The sequence below is a fragment of the Phoenix dactylifera genome, unplaced genomic scaffold (assembly GCF_009389715.1).
Source record: "Phoenix dactylifera cultivar Barhee BC4 unplaced genomic scaffold, palm_55x_up_171113_PBpolish2nd_filt_p 000895F, whole genome shotgun sequence".
NCBI lineage: Eukaryota > Viridiplantae > Streptophyta > Magnoliopsida > Arecales > Arecaceae > Phoenix > Phoenix dactylifera.
In genome coordinates this window covers 155,174-173,799 of record NW_024068257.1, presented here as the reverse complement: position 1 = coordinate 173,799, position 18,626 = coordinate 155,174, and the positions used below count along the sequence as shown (strand labels likewise).

Genomic DNA, 18,626 nt, shown 5'->3' with positions numbered 1-18,626 from the left:
ATGGATAACTCCTTGATTATAAAGCCGAGCCGAGACTTGCTCATTGAGGCTGGGAAGAAGTTGGTATGCTTTATTCCTTGCCAAAAATTGGTTTGCATATGGCATACGCAAATTTTGACCTGGATTTTGATCTTATATCACCATGCTTCAACATCTCCATTAAAAATTCTTAATACTGTCTTTTAAATTGTTAAACATTTTGACAATCAGCTGTTCTGATTGGACCTTTGCACATTATTCAAAACTCGATTGTAAAAATTCACCTCTTGATTCCATTTTCCACCATCAAAAACCGAGATTAAGAAAAATAGTGAATTAAGAGGGGAGGGGAACTAGTTATGCTTGCCTGTTCATCAAAAGGCTTCTGCAGAGTGTAAATAAATCCACAGTCCAGACATATGTGAGTTGCTCTAGCCTGCAATAAGATGCAAGGGATTGCTTAGTTGAAAAGAAAAAAGAAAATTCCCAGATAACAAAGATAAAAATTGATTCAAGCAGGTATAGAGAGAATAAAAAAGAATTGTAAGCTAAGCTTGTGGGAAAATCACAACTCTTGCCTTTTGTGCTTCAGTTAATTTCGGCCAAAGCGAGGTGGAGCTGGCCTCTTTGGCAATCGCTTTACATCTACCTCTGCTCCCCTGTTTCGTAACAAGAAAGAAATATGAAGTGATTTTACAACAGTGGAACTAGTAACTGCTGCCATTTTTACCTACTTGTTCTAGGAGTAGTACAACTAGCATCATATTTTGTTGATGAGTTGCCCTATCTTTTACATCAGAAAAGGTAGCATCATGTTACCAAAAGAGATCTATGTGGAAATGATACTTGAAAAACTCTGAAATCTCTACTATTATAACTCTGTCATCCTCTTAGCTCGAAACAATGCAAGCTGAAGACAGTTTTAACCTAAGCATAATATGCATATCGTGCAACCATCTAATGGTAGATTCTAGTCATTACCTCATCCATGTTGGCTGCAGGACCTACCGAGCCCGAACTTTTAACATATTTGAGCATGTGGTCTTCTACTAAAAATTGTATAACAAGACTTGAGCCATGTCCCTATATGTAATTGTTTATCGAGAGAACTTCTATGGAGAATACTATATCAAGAGAAGAGACCCCTCAGCCAGTACCTGATCCCTTCAAATGCTTCTTTTTTCTGAAGGGGAGTTCTTAAACTCTTGGACGTATCAACTGTGTCATCTACTTTAATTTAGTTATTGGCAGTATCATCAGATTCTGGGACGTTCTTGGTGGAGGCCTTAGATTTTCCAAAACTTTATGATCTGCATTCTTGCAAATCTTGTTTGATTAATTCCACTGGAATTCAGAATCTGGTTGGAACCTACAATTTCCAAGGAACATTGATTCATCTTTATATTTTTAATTTGGCAGAGTTCTGTTTTGGAGATGGTTTTGTTCAGCTACCTTCACCATCAAATCATGTTACACCTTCTTGAATTTTAGTGGTGTTAAGATCAACGGTATCAGGAGAATTTGGAGGGTTCTTCACCTCTTAAATTTGAAGTCTTCTCTTGGTTAACTTTCTCAAGCAACATTACTGATATCTGGCAACTTAGCCAAAAGGAACTGCCTCATGCAGAATTGTGTTCATTGCAATCAAGCTCCAGATATGATTAATAATTCGCTGTTCGATCACTATTTTGCTAAACAGGTTTGGATTTCCTTTTTCTTGAGGTCAAGCATTCATGGTCCACCTGATGATATTCCCTAACTATCACTACCTGGATGCAAGACTCATGTCCCTTTATTCTGAAAATTGGACTTTGTTTTGTTTTGTTATTGGTGGAGACTTTGGTTGGAAAAAAATGAAGCATTTTTAGCGAAGATAGTTGACCTTGCTTTCGTCATTTCTGAAGTAGCTAAATACTTCCATGAATGACTATCTTTGGCTTTCCCCTCGAAAATTTCTAAGCTACTTCAGTTTAAGACTGCATGCTCCCTATGATGCTTGTCTGGATAATTGGCTTTGGACACTGACACTTTTAAGACCTTGAAGTTTGAGATTGGCAAAACTAAACAACTAGTGGAAAGATGTTCCAACTTGAAGAATTTTCATCTGGCTTTAGGATTTGAAGTCTATGGAGGGCAGCAATAGATCATCATATCAAATGGCTGACCATCTTTGGATGGTGGCTTCAAGTCTCTTCTCTGAGGAAGAGTTCTCCGATCACCATATGTAATGGGGGGACCATGCCAGTTTTGCTGTGCCCATCTTCTTGGTGCTCTTTTTTAAGATTCTGCCGACATCCAACTGAGAGGGGGTGGTGCACTGAATTCCTTTTGCTTCTCTGTTTCTGCTTGGTTTCTTTTATTTTCCCCTACTTCTTCGCCTTTCAAATGTCCTGTCCTGATCGTGTTTTGTATCTCACTTCATTTTTCTCATGAAATGAGATGACTATACCCCATCTTTCTCTAAAAACCAAATCCATGTCCTAAATCCCTATAATTCCTAGTTCCTTTTCATGTGATAAGGTCCTGTTAAATAACAATTGTGGATGCCATCAAAGGAAGCATCGTGTCGTAATTACATGACCTTCTGAAAGCTTCCTCAAGTATACATACCATGATCTAGAATCATTTTTCGATCCACATTACGATAAAGCAAAATTAAATCGCTAAGGTGAAACAACTCTTTGATAGAAACAATTTTCAGTCTACTGAAAGGCTATCTAAATCATCATAATCATGTCATTTTTCTAATTGAGTCTGATTAGTTGCTGGTAATCATCATTCATCCTGAAGCTGCTACACAAAGGTCAGGATCTATATCGTATGGTAGAGTCGTAGACTAACTGATCTCAATCTGATATAATAGAGGTTATCCCAGGACCTCTTTTAATTATACTGCCCCAAGGCCATATCACGAATTCCTCTTAATAAATACCCCATACTTATCCAGATCAAGCATTGTACAAAAATCGTGCTGACACAAGGATGGAAGTACATCACAAAGGAAAATCATGGCTTGCACACATCACCTATAAGAATACAATGATCTTTTTGTAACATATCCATCCTAGCAATTTTACTGCTTGTCTTTGTGTCTTCAACTAGTTCATCGAATCTTTTTGAGAAACTGGTTCATGAAATCTTAATCTATTTAAAATGAAATTGTAATTGAAAGTCTTAACTACCTGCTTACTACAAAATATACAGAATCTGGCTTTGCTTGAATAGCAGTTTTGGTAAATCCCAGCTTGTCCGCAGGCCAAAGTTCATCTCCAAAGAAGCTGCTTGTGTACAGGACTTGGTCCCCAGCTTTTAACCCTGCCTTTGCTGCATTTCCACCACCATCCACAGCCTAACAGAATGGTCATTTCAAAATATGAGAACATTTTCTTTTCAAAATGAAGTTAATATACATACCAAGCTGTTATTTTTCAGCTTACTTGAATGGGCCTTGTGCAAAGCATGTAATTAAGGACTAACACAGATAGGAAAGCTGAAGGGCAAGGGAAGTATCATAGGACGGTATTATAGGAAGATTAATATTTGAGACACACAAACTGGAGCTTTATGGGTGGGGTACTCGAGAGTTTTGATTTAAACTGAAATGAAAGCTTTGTTTCATGAATCGATGATGAACTCGTGTCTGCATCAAAGTATCCTATCTGGTTAGCTCTTTTTATGAGATTGACATATTTATTGGGGACCTTTTTGGATAACCTATGGGTTTTACTCTTTCAAGTAGATAAACCAGCATGGATGCATACTTTAACGTATATGGTATATCATAATTACAAAGAACTTTGACTTGTGTTAAAGATGGATTAGCCAGTTTCTATGAGTCATATTATTTTATTGCCATTTGTGCTAGTATTTGGTTGTCAAACTTCACAAGGTCATAGAGGATCTCCTTTTCACTATACAAACAGAACTGGGGAGTTCGTTTAACACCAAGTAGCTCTTTCTACTAACACAGACAAATTAAGGGATTTGAATGTAGTGATCATAATTAGAGGCAGGTCTGTCTCTGGATCAGTAGTTTACAGAGGGAATTCTTGAAGGGACAAGTGAGTGGATGAAGCAGAGTGAGAGGGAATCCATTCAAGGGTTGATGCTCTATTTCTCACACTCCTTTACTTTTGTGATATGGATGGGCTTGTTTGTGAGCCACCTGCAGCGCCATAATCTTTTAATTTATCTCTTTTTCACTGCCTTACCTTTCTCTCCTTGTCATTTTTCTAATCTGGATCCCTCGATGCATTATAATAAATCCACATCATTTAATTTTATGAAAAATGGGTGAATACTGCATTTCGTCAATTTAAAAGAAACTAGTTTTGCTAGAATGGAGAGATAATACCAAACAATGTGTCCAAAATCTAAGTTTGGGTCGCATTACATTCATGAAAAAAAATACTTCATTCATTTTGTGAAGCAGATTTTTTTTTAAATTTTTTATTTTATGGTGTGTGAGAGAGAGAGAATTGTGAAGCAGACATTTGATGGTGGATTGTCTAACTGTTTGATTCCTTTTGGAACACCAAATGACTTGACTTCAAATAGCAGAAACGCAAGTAAGGAGAACTCGGTTTCTTGTTTCCAAAAGCTGGGAACAGGTAACTTATGATTGATGGTGCAACATTTACAGTAGTATTGGGTGCTGCTAGCCTGCTACTGAAGCTGCCTAAAAGAAAGCAGTCAACTTATAATTGTCAAATATTAACTGCTGATGCACCAGAAAACCAAACTAAATCAAGTACCTGATTTCACGACTATATCACTAGAACATAATAGGTTCAAGAACATATCTGTTAAAAATTAAGTATTTGTCTCTATGTTAGTATTTTGGGACAATTCAATATAAGTCAAGATGAGGTGTTCTGCTTACAGTGATGACGACTCCACCCGCGGGTTTCTGCCCCAAGGTCAGGCCAGGGGCTTGTCAACTTCGACCTCAATGCTCTTTGATGCACCAGCAGTTCTCGCACTGATCTCAAGCCCTTTCCTCCCCAACTTCTCTCTCTCTCAGCTATGGAAGATATCCTTCTCCCTCCAACAGTTGCAAGCCATGGAAGGCACTTTTCTGCACCAAAGAGACAGGGAGGTCAGAGTGGCTTACAGTTTCCTTGATGGGTCTATGATAAAAGAGCTACTTTTAACTTTCTAGGTATTGAAGACAACTCACTTGGTTTGTTGAGGAAAGGAGAGGTGGATTGGAGGGAGGAATTGAGGGAGATCTGAGGGAGTGTTGGGATATGGAGGAGTAGGCAGCAGCCACAGCAGGGGCTGAAGCAGCTGACATGTTGGAAGAGGCTGCAGTTGGACATTGGGATGGTTGGATCAAAGGGAGGAAGAAAAAGGTGCTGCTTTTGAGGGAATTTTGTGGATGCAAAAGGCTGGCAAAGGGATAGATTAGCCACAGGGGAGCCAAGGGAGGTGTGGGGAAAGTTGGACCACTGGTTTGGTGGAAGGTGGAGTTGGCTGAGCACAAGCCTCAAAATAAGACTGAAGGAGCTGCATCAGTAGTTCCCTAGTGGTGGGTTGTCGTACTTCTGCTAGTCACATCCACGACTGTGGATGCTAAGCATGCTCATGGGGGCTTCCGCCTGGAGTCATATGATTACTTTGTCATGGCCAACCCAAAAGGCAGCTTATGGATAGAAATTGGAAGCATCCCTGTTGATATTCCTGCATGCAGCTGCCCAGCAAAGTTTTTCAGATTTTTGACATTTTTATTTTTGTGCTAGAGCTGCGGACAGCTTGGGCTGATTTGTATCAAGCACGGCATATTCTATAGACTAGTGCAGTCATGCTCAAAAATAACTCGGCTACAATGATCTACTTGATTCAAAAATGCACCGGCCGCATAGGTGATTGCCATCCATTGCTCTAGAATATTTGGGCTATAATAGGTGGAGACGTTGCCTTCTAGGTCAAGTATGTTTACAGAAAGTCCAATGAAGCTGCAGATTGGATGGTCTCGTATGTGGCTGACCACTCTAGAAAAGCTCTCTGGGTTGTGTGAAAGAGAGTTGTTTAGAGCATTCTGAGACTTGTTATTTTTTAACTTTTTTGAATATATTCACATTAAAAATATATAATCATCCTTTATTAAAAAAAAAACTTTTGTTCATAGGTATAACATAGGTAATGCCTCCTAAATATTTTTTATTTAGAGTTTTAAAATTTAAATTAAGAAAAAAATAAACAATAATTTTTGCTATTAAAAACCTCCAAATTAGCTTTAATATCTTGCAAAGTCCATTATCATGTCCATTAGGAGAGTGGTAAGGCAAAGAGAAATATACATGCATATAAATTTTGATCAGTTTGGTTAGAAAGGGGCTCTACTATTGTTATCTAGTGTTGGTAGAAAAATATCAGTCTACTCTGATTTTGGTCATCTTCATCCATTGCTTGCTGATGCTCTAGCAGATTTTGATATTTTTTCTGAATTTATCTCGCTTTCCGCATTGTCTCAAAGAATAAAGGCTCTGATCTACGCTGATAGAGCCGGGAGTTCAATTTTTTGATCACTAATGTTTTTATTTTTTTTGGGCTTTTGGCCCCTCCTCCCTGTGTGTGTCTCTCTCTATATATATAGATGAGATTGCCTCTTCCCTCTCTACGTGCTTTTCCACTTCCGTCAAGTCCGATCACCCCTTATAGCTTGCACGTAAATTTCCATACAAATACGAAATATAATCCCCTGTTAGTTGCATGAAAAGATGTTTTACTTGGTTTAAGTGCGGTTTGTCTTTTTCGGTAAAGAATTGCGGTTGTTTTGGGGATTTTTTTTTTGTTCTTCGTAGCCTTATCCTGGTTTCAGATTGGACTTGCGTTATCCTATACAAAAGAGGACGAGCGTCGAGCAGCGGTGAAGCCCTGGACCTCCGTCGTCCTCCATCCATGGCGGCCAAAGGCGACGCCTTTCTCCTACTTCTCCTCTCCTTCTCCTCTTCTCCTCCGCCGTAGCAGCTGAGGAACCAACCCCTCCCTTCCTCGACCGCCAGGAGGCCCAGCTCCACCGCCTCGAGACCCTCGTCGAGTTCCTCTCCAAGACCGTCTCCGACCTCCAGTCCTCCCTCTCCGCCTGCTCCGCCCCGCGATCCCACCATCCCTTCCCCCTCTCGTCACACAAGCGCCGCCCGAGCCGGCGGCGCACGGCTACCGGACCCCCGGGGTCGCCGTGACCCAGCACAAGACCTGGTGGTCGGAAGCGGTTCCAGTTCACCGCAGCCGCGCGGCTGGAAGCCTCCGTCTCTGCCGCCGCCGTCCTTCACTACGAGGACCTCGACGGCCTCAGCAAGTACTTCGCCGTCGGCGACACGCGGGGGCGGGTCTACGTCTTCTCCTCCGCCGGCGACGTCCTCATCGGGCTCCCCTCCATCTCCGACTCCCCGGTGACCTCCATGCTCTGCTACCTCTCCTCCCGCCGCTACGAGAGCCTCCTTTTCACCGGCCACGCCGACGGCTCCATCGCTGCCCACCGCCTCTGGGAGTCGCTGCCAATGGCGACGACTCGGCCACCCTCTCTGTTCGACAGCTCCCGGCCGTTCCTCCGCGGCCCCCGCGAGCTGGACTCCCCGCCGGTTCTCGGCCTCGAGATGCATCAGATTGGCCGGACGAGGTACGTCCTCGCCACGGACGGCGGCGGGAGGATCAGGGTCTTCACAGAGAATGGCACTCTCTACGGCACCGCCATTGCCTCCAGCCTACCTCTTGCCTTCATGAAGCAGAGGCTTCTCTTCTGACCGAGACTGGCGGCCGGGTCTCTCGACTTGCGGTCGATGGTGGTGAAAGAAACGGAATGCGAAGGGCTCAATGGATCAGTCCCAAAAACCTACTCTTTTGATTCATCAGAGAGGTCCAAGGCATATGGGTTCACCGCCGGAGGTGACCTCATCCATGTCATTCTCCTGGGGGACGTTGCCAACCTCAAGTGCCGGGTTCGAGCGGTGAGGAAGTCGGAGATATATGGCCCTGTTTCCATCCCAAACTATCAAAGGCTATCTCCTCGTGGCGAGTCATGACAAGGTCTTTGTCTACAATATCTCCTCTCAGTATTTTGGCAGGGTCGGAGCTCCTCTGCCTCTCTTCTTTGCCACCATCCATGAAATCAAATCACTCTTTCTGAATTCTGATACTACAGCTGGATGGGTCTTTGACTGGCAAAGACTCTGATCGCCGCTGACCGTGAAAAGCTTGTGGTTTTAGGATTTGACGATGGGTACATTGGGATATACCGGTCGAATTTTCCGGTGTTCAAGGTGGAGACTAATGCCGTGGTGTGGAGTGGCTCTGCTCTGTTGTTCCTCTTGTTCCTCATTGGCGTGTTGGCGAGTTCTATGTGAAGAAAAAGGACTCTTTGGGGTGGGTGCTGGAGGAGTCTTCAATGCCTCAGGCATCAGAGCAGGTAGCCTTTGGTTGTGGGGCTAGTGACAGAGCTTATGTCGATGGTCCGAGAGCTGCGATCTTGGGAGTGGCGAGGAGGTGCGCTAAGAGATCCACCCCGAAGGTATGCGTCTGCCCCTTCTCAGTATCCAGGAGGACCAGGGATCCCATTTAGGACTGGTTCGGCCGACTCTAGTTTTAGAGGACCTGCAGAACTGAAATTAGAGGGCAGAGTATGGAACCCACAGGCTTTGCCACAAGAGAGAGTCACTGTTTCCAAACACTTCAATTGCAGATGATCATATTGATTGAGAGTTTACTTGTTTGTACTGCTACTTGTTTGACTTTCGGGGCCTTGCTGGTTTCACCTGTCTGGGGTTCATAGGATCCTGGTATGTTTTGTTTGCATTGTTCGAAGTGTTGTACAGAGTATGCATCATAATGAAAACACCTTGACAGAGCAAGCTTAGATGATTATTTGCATTGGCCCATTTTGTATGGCTCAACATTTCCAATGCAAATCCTATTTTCCACTGTCTCTATGAAGTGATTCTCTTGTCACTCGATTGGTTGTTTTTTTTTGTGTGAAAACATAATTCGGTAGAGTTTATTGCTTTTTATCTTCTTTGTGTTGTACATTTGACTGCTTGGAGCAAAAATTTTCAACTAACTGCAGCTGTGTGATATACTTCATACATTTTAGTGTGTATCTGCTAAACCTTGATACACAGCACAGCATGGGTGCTTCTTTAGTGACTCAATTACTCTGCACAGTTCATCAGCATTGGTGCGAATTCAATTCTATGATGGAACACAACTGTTAGTATTGCAGACTGTTAAAAATTGGCCTTAAGATTAGTAGATGATAATATTTATTTGAACAAGCCAGTTATAATCTTTTATGCTTTAATTCTTCAAAAAATGCATTCACCACATTCAGTGCTCTAGCTTATTCATTTTTCTGCATGATATGCTGAAACATCCTGGATAAAACTGTACATTTTCTGCCAGAACCTTTCTTGATGATATACCACATACTTAAAAGCTTAACTGTACTTATGGTCATCATTGAATAAAATACAAAGGTTGAATTAGTGTTCTATGTGAAGCTGAAAGTTTAATTGTTGGTAACTTCAGGTTGCATTATCTATCAGGTATTGCACTGTATCGGTTTCTGTAGAAGTACATATTACTTATCCTCCTATCAACAAATGCAATATGGTAATTTTTGTTAGCTCTCTGTTTGTAGATATGAAGCAGGTCAGAAGTTGATATGTTACAGAACATGATCCATAACATCTTTTTCCTCCAACACTGGGCCAGGTCTGTATCCAGAAAATTGAGAAAGGATGAGTTCGAGTAGTTTGTGGTAGTCTTCTTCATCTTTCATTTAGTTTAGGATTCCTGTGGAAAATAAAAATCATATCAGAGTTTTATTTTGAAAGCTTTAATTTTCAATGAAGATAACAAGAGAGAATTTTAAGAGTTATTTAACTTAATCATAACCTAGACTTAATTGGTACTGGAATAAAATAAACTTGGCCCATTATGTATGCAGGTTTTACTTGTCTATGTAACTAAGTGATGGAATATCGATGACATGGTTTACTTTGTTCCTTGGCTGATCGGCTTCAAGATTTATTCTTTCTGTGGATCTTATCCAATCACCGTTCCCCCTTCTCCATACTATCAACTCCTTCCTTTATTTCTAGCCTGTCACCTTGCATATGCTCCTCTTGGGTCTCAAATCATTTTTTTTATCAAAGCAGAAACACTTAAATTTAGTTTTGGACAAAAAAAGTGACTTTGCCTGGCAAGTCTTGATGCATTCAAATTGAAGGAACACTCCAGACAAAAAAACCATGTCAAACTTGCGGGTATGATGAAAATGATAATAACATGGTCTGAGGGGGCAAATGGATCCAGAGCTTATTTCATTGCCTTGGTCTTCTTTGACTGATTGAACCTTACTTTCATTTCAACTGACTTCACATGTGTCAAGAACTTCCAAGAGACACATGGGAAGGCAAAATTTTCACCTTCATTTTTGATACATTCGATAATCTTCCAACAGGAGTACCACAAATGCCGGACATTTTCTTGATCCATGGATTCCAAATGTTGAAGAACCATTTAAGGTTGATAGCATCTTTTCGGATCAGGTAGTGGTGATTCTGAATGAGTTAGTGACTTTGTAATTGTCCTCATCAAGCAGCCTTACATGGTGCCAATGTTGGGTAATTCTATAAGCTTAGGGCCTGTTTAGCACTGTTGTTGTTTTTGTGTTTTTGTTTCATATAAACTAGTTAAGTACCACATGGAGATTTATGTTGAACCATGAGCATCAAAGAAACAATGATATCATTGAACTCATCCTTGCCATGCGATTGACAATGAGAGTGTGCAGAAACACATGGCAGATATATTGCTCTGGTTGCTGAAATAATAATTGTAGAATTGATGAGCTAAGCGCACATGTTTTTATTGTAATGAATTATGGTTTGTTTTCTCTCTTAAAGTTCGGGATGTAGGCGGCAGCTTTGATTCCTGGATAAGTATATTTTAATGGACAACTTTCTTGGACTGGAGTTCTTTCAGATTTTCAGCTTTATACGAACAGTATCTTCCGTGTTGGTTGCAAATCCTTGTTCTTTTTGGTAGACTTGAAACTGTTAAAATACAAAATAAAAATGACATGCCTGTTGGCAAAAGAGATTAATATATGCAGAGATTCTTTTAACCTCTGATCTGATGTTTTATTTTCTTAGGGATAAGTTATTGTAGTAGAAAAAGAGAGTTCGATGGATGTTGAAATCTCACCACACATGTAATCGTGGGTGTAAGATTGTATTTATAATCATTGAGATATACAAGGAAGAGTTTTACAAGGCAACAAATATAATAGTTTGCAAAAAATTAGGAGAATAATCAGCACTGTTTTACAAGGCAACAAATAAAGACTCAGATCCAAATAATTTGAATTTTGAACATGGCTCCAGATAATTTGAATTTTGAATTGATTTTGAATTGATATAGCTAATATCTCCCCTTAAACTGTGCGTGGTAGTAAGGCACAGTTTGTATCGCTGACGTTCCAAATCAAGACGAATCCGAGGCTTTGTGAAGATATCAACAATCTGTGATGAGGTAGGCACATGATGAGTAACCAATAGCCCAAGAGATACATGCTCACAAACATAATGATAGTTTAACTCAATATGCTTACTGCGAGCATGAAACACTGGATTGACTGTCATACGTAATGAGCTCAAATTGTCACAGAAAACAAACATGGGTACGAGGTAATGAGATATGAAGATCATGAAGTATAAATGACAACCAAGTTAATTCAGCTGTAGTTTGGGCCATTGCTCTGTATTCGGTCTCAGAGCTAGACCGCGAAATTGTTGGTTGTCTTTTAGCACACCAAGAAATAAGATTACTCCCAAGATAAGTGTAAAAACCAGTAGTTGATCGTCGAGTTAAGGAGGCCATTGCTCTGTATTCAGTCTCAGAGCTAGACCGCGAAATTGTTGGTTGTCTTTTAGCACACCAAGAAATAAGATTACTCCCAAGATAAGTGTAAAAATCAGTAGTTGATCGTCGAGTTAAGGAGCAGCCTGCCCAATCGGTGTCTGAGAAAACATATAAGTCTAGTGTACTAGATGCTTGAATGTGAAGACCCAAGTTGATGGTGCCTTTAATATACCTCAAAATCCTTCTCACCACCGTAAAGTGACTGTGAGTTGGAGCTTGCATAAATTGAGAGACATAATTAACATTGAATGAGATATCAGGTCTGGTTAGAGTCAAATATTGCAAGGCACAAACTAATGAGCGATGGTGATGTGGGTCTTTGTATGGAGTAGAGTTCTGATCTGACTTAAACTTCTGAGTTATAGGAGTATAAATTGGTCTAGACTCATGAATAAAATCACATTCTAACAAGTCAACAATATACTTAGCTTGATGAAGCACAATACCATTGGAGACATGTGAAACTTGAATTCCTAGAAAATAATGGAGAGGACTGAGGTCTTTCATTGCAAACTCTAAATTTAGAGTGGCAATAAACTCATTGAGAAGAGCATCAGATGAGCCTTTGAGAATTATATCATCCACGCACAGAAGTAAAATTAATGTACCTGTCGCTGAGTGAAAGATAAATAAACTGGGATCGGCTGAGCTGCAGAAAAAACTAGTTTCAATTGGGAAGGAACTAAAACGATCAAACCAAGCTCGAGGAGTTTGTTTTAGTCCATAGATGGCTTTACACAATAAGCAGACATAATCAGGATGTTCAGAACTTTGAAAGCCAAGAGGTTGCTCCATGAAAACTTGTTCGGATAACACACCATGAAGGAATGCGTTCTTTACATCTAACTGACGAATGCTCCACTTGCAAACAACATCAATGGAGAGAACTAATCCGATAGTTCTTGGTTTGACAATAGGTGAAAAAATCTCAGAGAAATTAATTCTGTCAATTTGATGATACCCTTTTACGACCAATCGAGCTTTGAGCCATTGTAAAGACCCATCAACGTTGAGTTTAGTTTTAAACACCCAGCGTGAACCAACAACATTCATTAACAGGTCTCTAGGAACAAGAGTCCAGGTTTGATTGTGAGACAAGGCAGCAAGTTCTTCTTCCATAGCCTTGGTCCAACTAGGATGTTTAAGAGTAGCTCGGACAATGTTGGGTTCTTTTGGAATAGGACCGTAGTTATGTAACAGGGCATAGCGAGGATTGCGCTTACGAATACCTAATTTAGCACGAGTTGTCATATGATGAGAGACAGATATTTAAGAAAAAGATGTACCAGTAGTAGATTCGTGAGGTGAGGCATCATTCATAGGCTCATGAATTTCATTTGCTGCCATGGGTTCAAGAGGTGCATTGGTCAGAGGCAAAAAGATGCATTAGGAACAGAGTGTGAAGCGTCAGTGAGTAAATTAGAGATGACTATGGTCTTTGCCAATAGAGCATCAGTTGGTGGAGGTTCATATGAGGGCATTTGTTGAGTGGAGTCCGTTGGAATTGAAGGACCAGATGTAGAGGCTAAATTCGAACAAAGCTATTCTTTAAAGGTAGTGATAATTGACTCAGGAGCACCACGCTAAAGAGAGGCTGGTTCTTTAAATGGAAGTGTTACCTCATCAAATACCACATGGCGAGAGATAATAGTCCACCAAGTAGGAGGGTAGTAGCATCGATACTCCTTCTGTCTATCACTGTAACCTAAGAATACACAGGGTAAAACCTAGTATCAAACTTACTTGTTTTAGTATCCCATATGTAAGGAAAGCACTGTGAACCCAAAATCCGAAAGGAACCATAATCTGGTTGTTGATTGTGAAACAAATAAAATGGTGACTACCATTGAAGTGTTGCTGAAGGAGTTTTGTTAATTAGAAAAACAACAGTGGTAAAAGCTTCAACCCAGAATTTCTTAGGAATATTTGCATGAAGCATCATAGTAAGTCCAAGTTCTCTTATTACTCGATGTTGTCACTCTACAACCCCATTTTGTTTGAGTGTGTAGGGACAAAAAAATTGATGAATGATACCTAATTGTTGCAAATGGTTTGAAAATTGCTGATTAACAAATTCTCCACCACCATCAGTTTGTATTATTTTAACAGATTTTTCATATTGGTGAGTAACATACTTTTCAAACAACAAGTACCGAGCAAAAAAATCTGACTTCTATCATAGAGAAATTAACCATATAAACTTTGTGAAATTATCCACAATTGCAGCATAATATCAAAAATGGTTCACAGAAGTTACTGGAGTATATCCCCATAAATCAATATATATCTTATCAAAGACAGCAAGACTTTTAGAAGAAAATAATGAAAAGGAAAGTTTAGACATCTTTCCTAATTGACAGCTCTCACACGTGAGAGCTGCTACTTTATTGGACACAACCTTTATTAAACCAGAATTGCGAAGATGTGCTACGACAGCTGCTTGAGGATGGTCGAGCCGTTGATGCCATAATTCTTCATTGACAACTCGAAATCTAGTTGAGAAGAATGGAGCCGGCGAAGCACGAATGGAGTACAAGTTACCTTGTTTTATTCCCCTCATCAACACCTTTTGGGTGACTCGATCCTTTATGATAAAATCTTGATTAGAGAACTCACAGTTAACTAGATAATCAGAAGTAAGTTGGCCAATAGATAACAAATTCCTCTCTAAATCCGGAATCAAAAGAACATCAATTAAGGTAATTTGAGAAGAATTGGAACCAAGAGTAGCATCACCATTCCCAATAAGAACATGATCAGTGCCATTGTAGAGACGAAGGTTATGCAAAATACCTTCTTGAGAAGTCATATCAGCTGAAGCCCCTATGTCCGACGTCTATTCTTCATCATTAGCATTTGAATGAAAATGAAGAGCTGCAAATGTCTTTGGTAAATGATGGGGACATCAGCTAGGTCACCATTTTATTTGCATATTTGTTTATTTTTATTTTTGGGTTTATTTGCATTTTAGGGTTTATTTGTGGTCTATTTTATTTCTGGGCTTATTTGCATTTTAGGGCTTATTTGTAGGTTATTTGTATTATTTGTGGGTTTATTAGGATTTATTTCTGTGTAAGGGGATTTATGCATATTGTGTATTTTGGCCCTATATATAGGGACCTATTTTCATGATTAGGGTTTAATGAAGGTTTAACTATTTTCTCCCCCACGTCTTCTCCTCCTCTCTTTCTCCTTCTCTTCTCCTTCTTCTCTTCCTCTTCCTCCTTCTCTTCTCCCTCTTCTTCTGTTTCTAATTTAAAGCTACAACATGAGTACATCGTCACCACTGAAGTCTTCCTTCCCGGACTTGGTTCTACATCAACTTGGTATCAGAGCTATGGTGGGTTTTGCCCCTGCTGCCAAAGCCCCGATCCATTAGGGCCTTAGTTTCTGTGGGCTGACGTCAGGTGAAAACTGTGTTAGCACTTCCATCTCCCGGCTATTTCTTCCAAACTGAGAGCAAAAAAAAAAAAATATTCCCTCACTCTCTCGGTTTTCATAGGAAGGGACAGAGGGGAACAAACCCTCGGTTTCAAAACAGAAAAAAAAAAGCCTTCTGTTGCCCTTTTTTCTCTCTCAGCTCCCACACAGTATTGTAAAAGGGGAACAATCCCTGCGCCGGATCCACCCGCCAGCAGTCGTCGCCACCGCCTCCACCACCTCCAGCACCCGCCATTGGTGTATGGCCGAGCATCGCCGGATCTCCGAATTTCGGTTGGCGCACGAGCTCTACGGGGTACCCGAACCACGGACGCCGGAACGCGTTGACGGGCCACGAGCGGTTCTCGTCGCCGGAAAGTAGAAGAGCGTCACCGGCCTCCTTGCGGCCTTATCCCTCGAACCCGCAGTCGCCACTGCGTCGGCCGCCCCGCCTGCAGCCGCCGGTCCGCCCTCAGTTCCGCTCGCAGTCGCCGCTGCAACCGCCACTGCGTCCTCTGCCACGCATCCAGCCGCCGCCGACCGCAGCTTCGCGGCCATTTGCTACGCCGCCGGTCCCCTCGGTCGATCCACAAGGCCGCCGAGTAGCCCAGGTCGTCCTCCCGTTTCGATCGGGAGGTTTGGGAGGTTGAAGACGAGTGATAACGGGTAAGTTCTACACCCGTATCCCTAATACTCGTTAGCCCGGATCCAAAGTCCAACAGTTAAAAAAAAAATTGTTTGCACGTGATCTGCACGTGCTGGGCTTCACAGTTATCGGAGCGGGTTTCATCTGAAACCCGAACCCGATAACCCGAACCCGTTAAGGTTCAAAAAAAAAAACTGCTTACCTCTAGGGTTTCGCCGCTGTCGTTGCCGCCATCGCCTCCGCCGTGCCGCCGAGCATCCACCGAGGTCCGCTTGCCGCTGTTGCCACCGCCGCCGCATCCGCAGCGCCATCACCGCCTCCGCCTTCGTCCGCCGCGCCGCCGTGCCATCATCTGCTGCTCCGCCTTCTTCTTCTCCGAGCACACCGCCCTCCGCACCACCCGTCGTGCCATCCCTTCCACCGCTTCTCGCCGCTTCCGCCTCCACCCCAACCCGCGCCTCCGCCTCCGCCTAGCTCCCTTTGTCCCTCTCCTTCCCCACCTCTGCCACCTCCGCCTCGCTGTTCTTCTTCCACCATCACTGCCCGAGCGCCGCCCGCCCTCGCCATCTCCGTCTCCAGCCGCACCTGTCTCCGACGTCGCCATCCGAGCTCCGCCTCCCCACAGCACCGCCGCCGCCCCCGCCTCCGCCTCCTCTGTCGCCCTTGCTTCCGCCGGCCATCACCACCACCACCCCCATCCTCCCACTCCTTCGCTTCACACCAGACCCTCGGGCCCATCCCACCAAAAACTTCCCCTCTTCTAATCCATCAGGCCCGCAACCCTCCACCGACCGCACTACTGGGGCCCAAATTATCAGGCCCGCAGCCGTCAAGCCCTTCACCAATTCCTTCTCCCCCCTTCTTCAATTTAAGGGCCCAACAGGCCTTTTCTTATACAAACCCACACCATTAGGCCCAGCAGGCCATCAGGCCAATTTCCTCTCTTCCGCAAGCCCAATCAAGTTGCTGTGATCAGATCCAATTGGAGCCGTTTCGAGAGTCCATCGGCTACAACCACGGCCCGACCGTCGCCCCAGTCCACGAGTACACGATTCTGATTGACTGCATCCACCACAGGTAACAGGTTCTTTCTTTTGGGCTTGTTTATCTAATTATGTTCTAGTTCTCTTGCATGACAGTCCTATTTTGAAACTTATTTTCTTGTCAAACTACAAAACCTAGAACATTTACCACCACACCCATGCTACCCACCATTTAAATCTAAATATTAAATTAGCACACCTTAGCGACAGGACAGTTCTCAACATCCATAGATCATATTAGCTTCGGATTTTAAGTGACCGTAACACGTGTTTGCAACCTAATTTCTTATAGTGACCAATTTTCTACCTTAATTCTGAAATAACCAAAGTACAAATTAGTAATATTTAATTTTAAGTTATTTTTGTGAAAATTTGCTGATTTCCGAATTCATAGTAGATTGCATTAGTAGGTTGTCCTGCATTGCATTTGGTAAGTTAGGGTTCATTAGTAGCATTACATATCATATCACCAACTAGAGTAGTCCCTGCATGCCAACCCGTAGTGGTAGAGAGTACCTCCTCACTAACTCTCAGACCCCTTTACCCACCATGGACCCTAGAGTTCTACAAGATATTTTGGAACAATTAGCTGCATTACGAGCTGATCAAGATGTATTCAAAAGAGAGATCCGTGCTCTAGTGCAACACCCTAGGACTCCTGAACCGTCAACCCCAATCGCAGCTTATCCTGAGCTTGGTTTGACCACACCACCTGTAGCTTTTCCCCATCCCCCTAGGAACCAACTTCCTCTTGATCACCAGCGCGATCTTGACGAGCGACTACTTCGTACCGTACGAGTAGATGCTCCCACATTTGCTGGTCAATTAGAGCCGAGTGTGTACCTTGATTGGAGAGCAGCCATGGATAACTATTTTGAGTGGTATGAAATGACTGATGATAGAAAAGAACGGTTCGCTAAAATGAAGCTTATTGGGCAAGCTCACTGGTACTGGCATAACTTGAACATATGCGTGAGACCCAGAGGCTTCCTCGTATCACCACCTGGGAGGATATGAAAGAAAAACCGAATGAGAAGTATCTGTCATTCTCTTACCGACAACGCCTTATGGACAGGTGGCAGAAACTAAGTCAAGGGATCCAACCGTTGTCGATTACATTGCACGATTTGAGAAGTTTCACATGAGGTGCGGTGTAATCGAAGAAGAAACTGTTACCCTTTCTAGGTTTCGGGCAGGACTTCGCGAGGAGATCCAGAAAGAATTAATCCTCCGAGAGATTACCACCCTTGGCCAAGCATATCAGTTGGCTCAAGATGTGGATAGTTTCTTACGAATCCCTGCAGTAAGGCGTACCGACTCTCGGTCCATACCCCCAGGAGGCCGACCTAATTAAAGCTATTTTCCGCAATCCAGACCATTTTCCAACCATCCTAATCAGCCTGGTTCTAGTCAAGCACCGACTAGGCCATCCCCGATGCCTGCTCAAAGTCCGTCAACTGATAAAGAAAAAGGCATACTAGGTTCCAACTCGTCATCAAGAAGTCAAACCTAGTGTTTCAGGTGCCAAAAGTTTGGTCATATCGCGTCCCAATATAATGCCAAGACCTATCTAATGACTGAACTGGAAGCAGGAACCCAAGAGACTAAATGTG

General features: G+C 42.4%; 2 pseudogenes; one reads left to right on the top strand and one right to left on the bottom strand.

The window, feature by feature from the left end:
• Positions 1 to 257: 257 nt before the first annotated feature.
• On the bottom strand, positions 258 to 5,858 carry LOC120107545 (annotated as a pseudogene).
• Positions 5,859 to 5,930: 72 nt separating this feature from the next.
• Positions 5,931 to 8,327, top strand: LOC120107544 (annotated as a pseudogene).
• Positions 8,328 to 18,626: the final 10,299 nt, after the last annotated feature.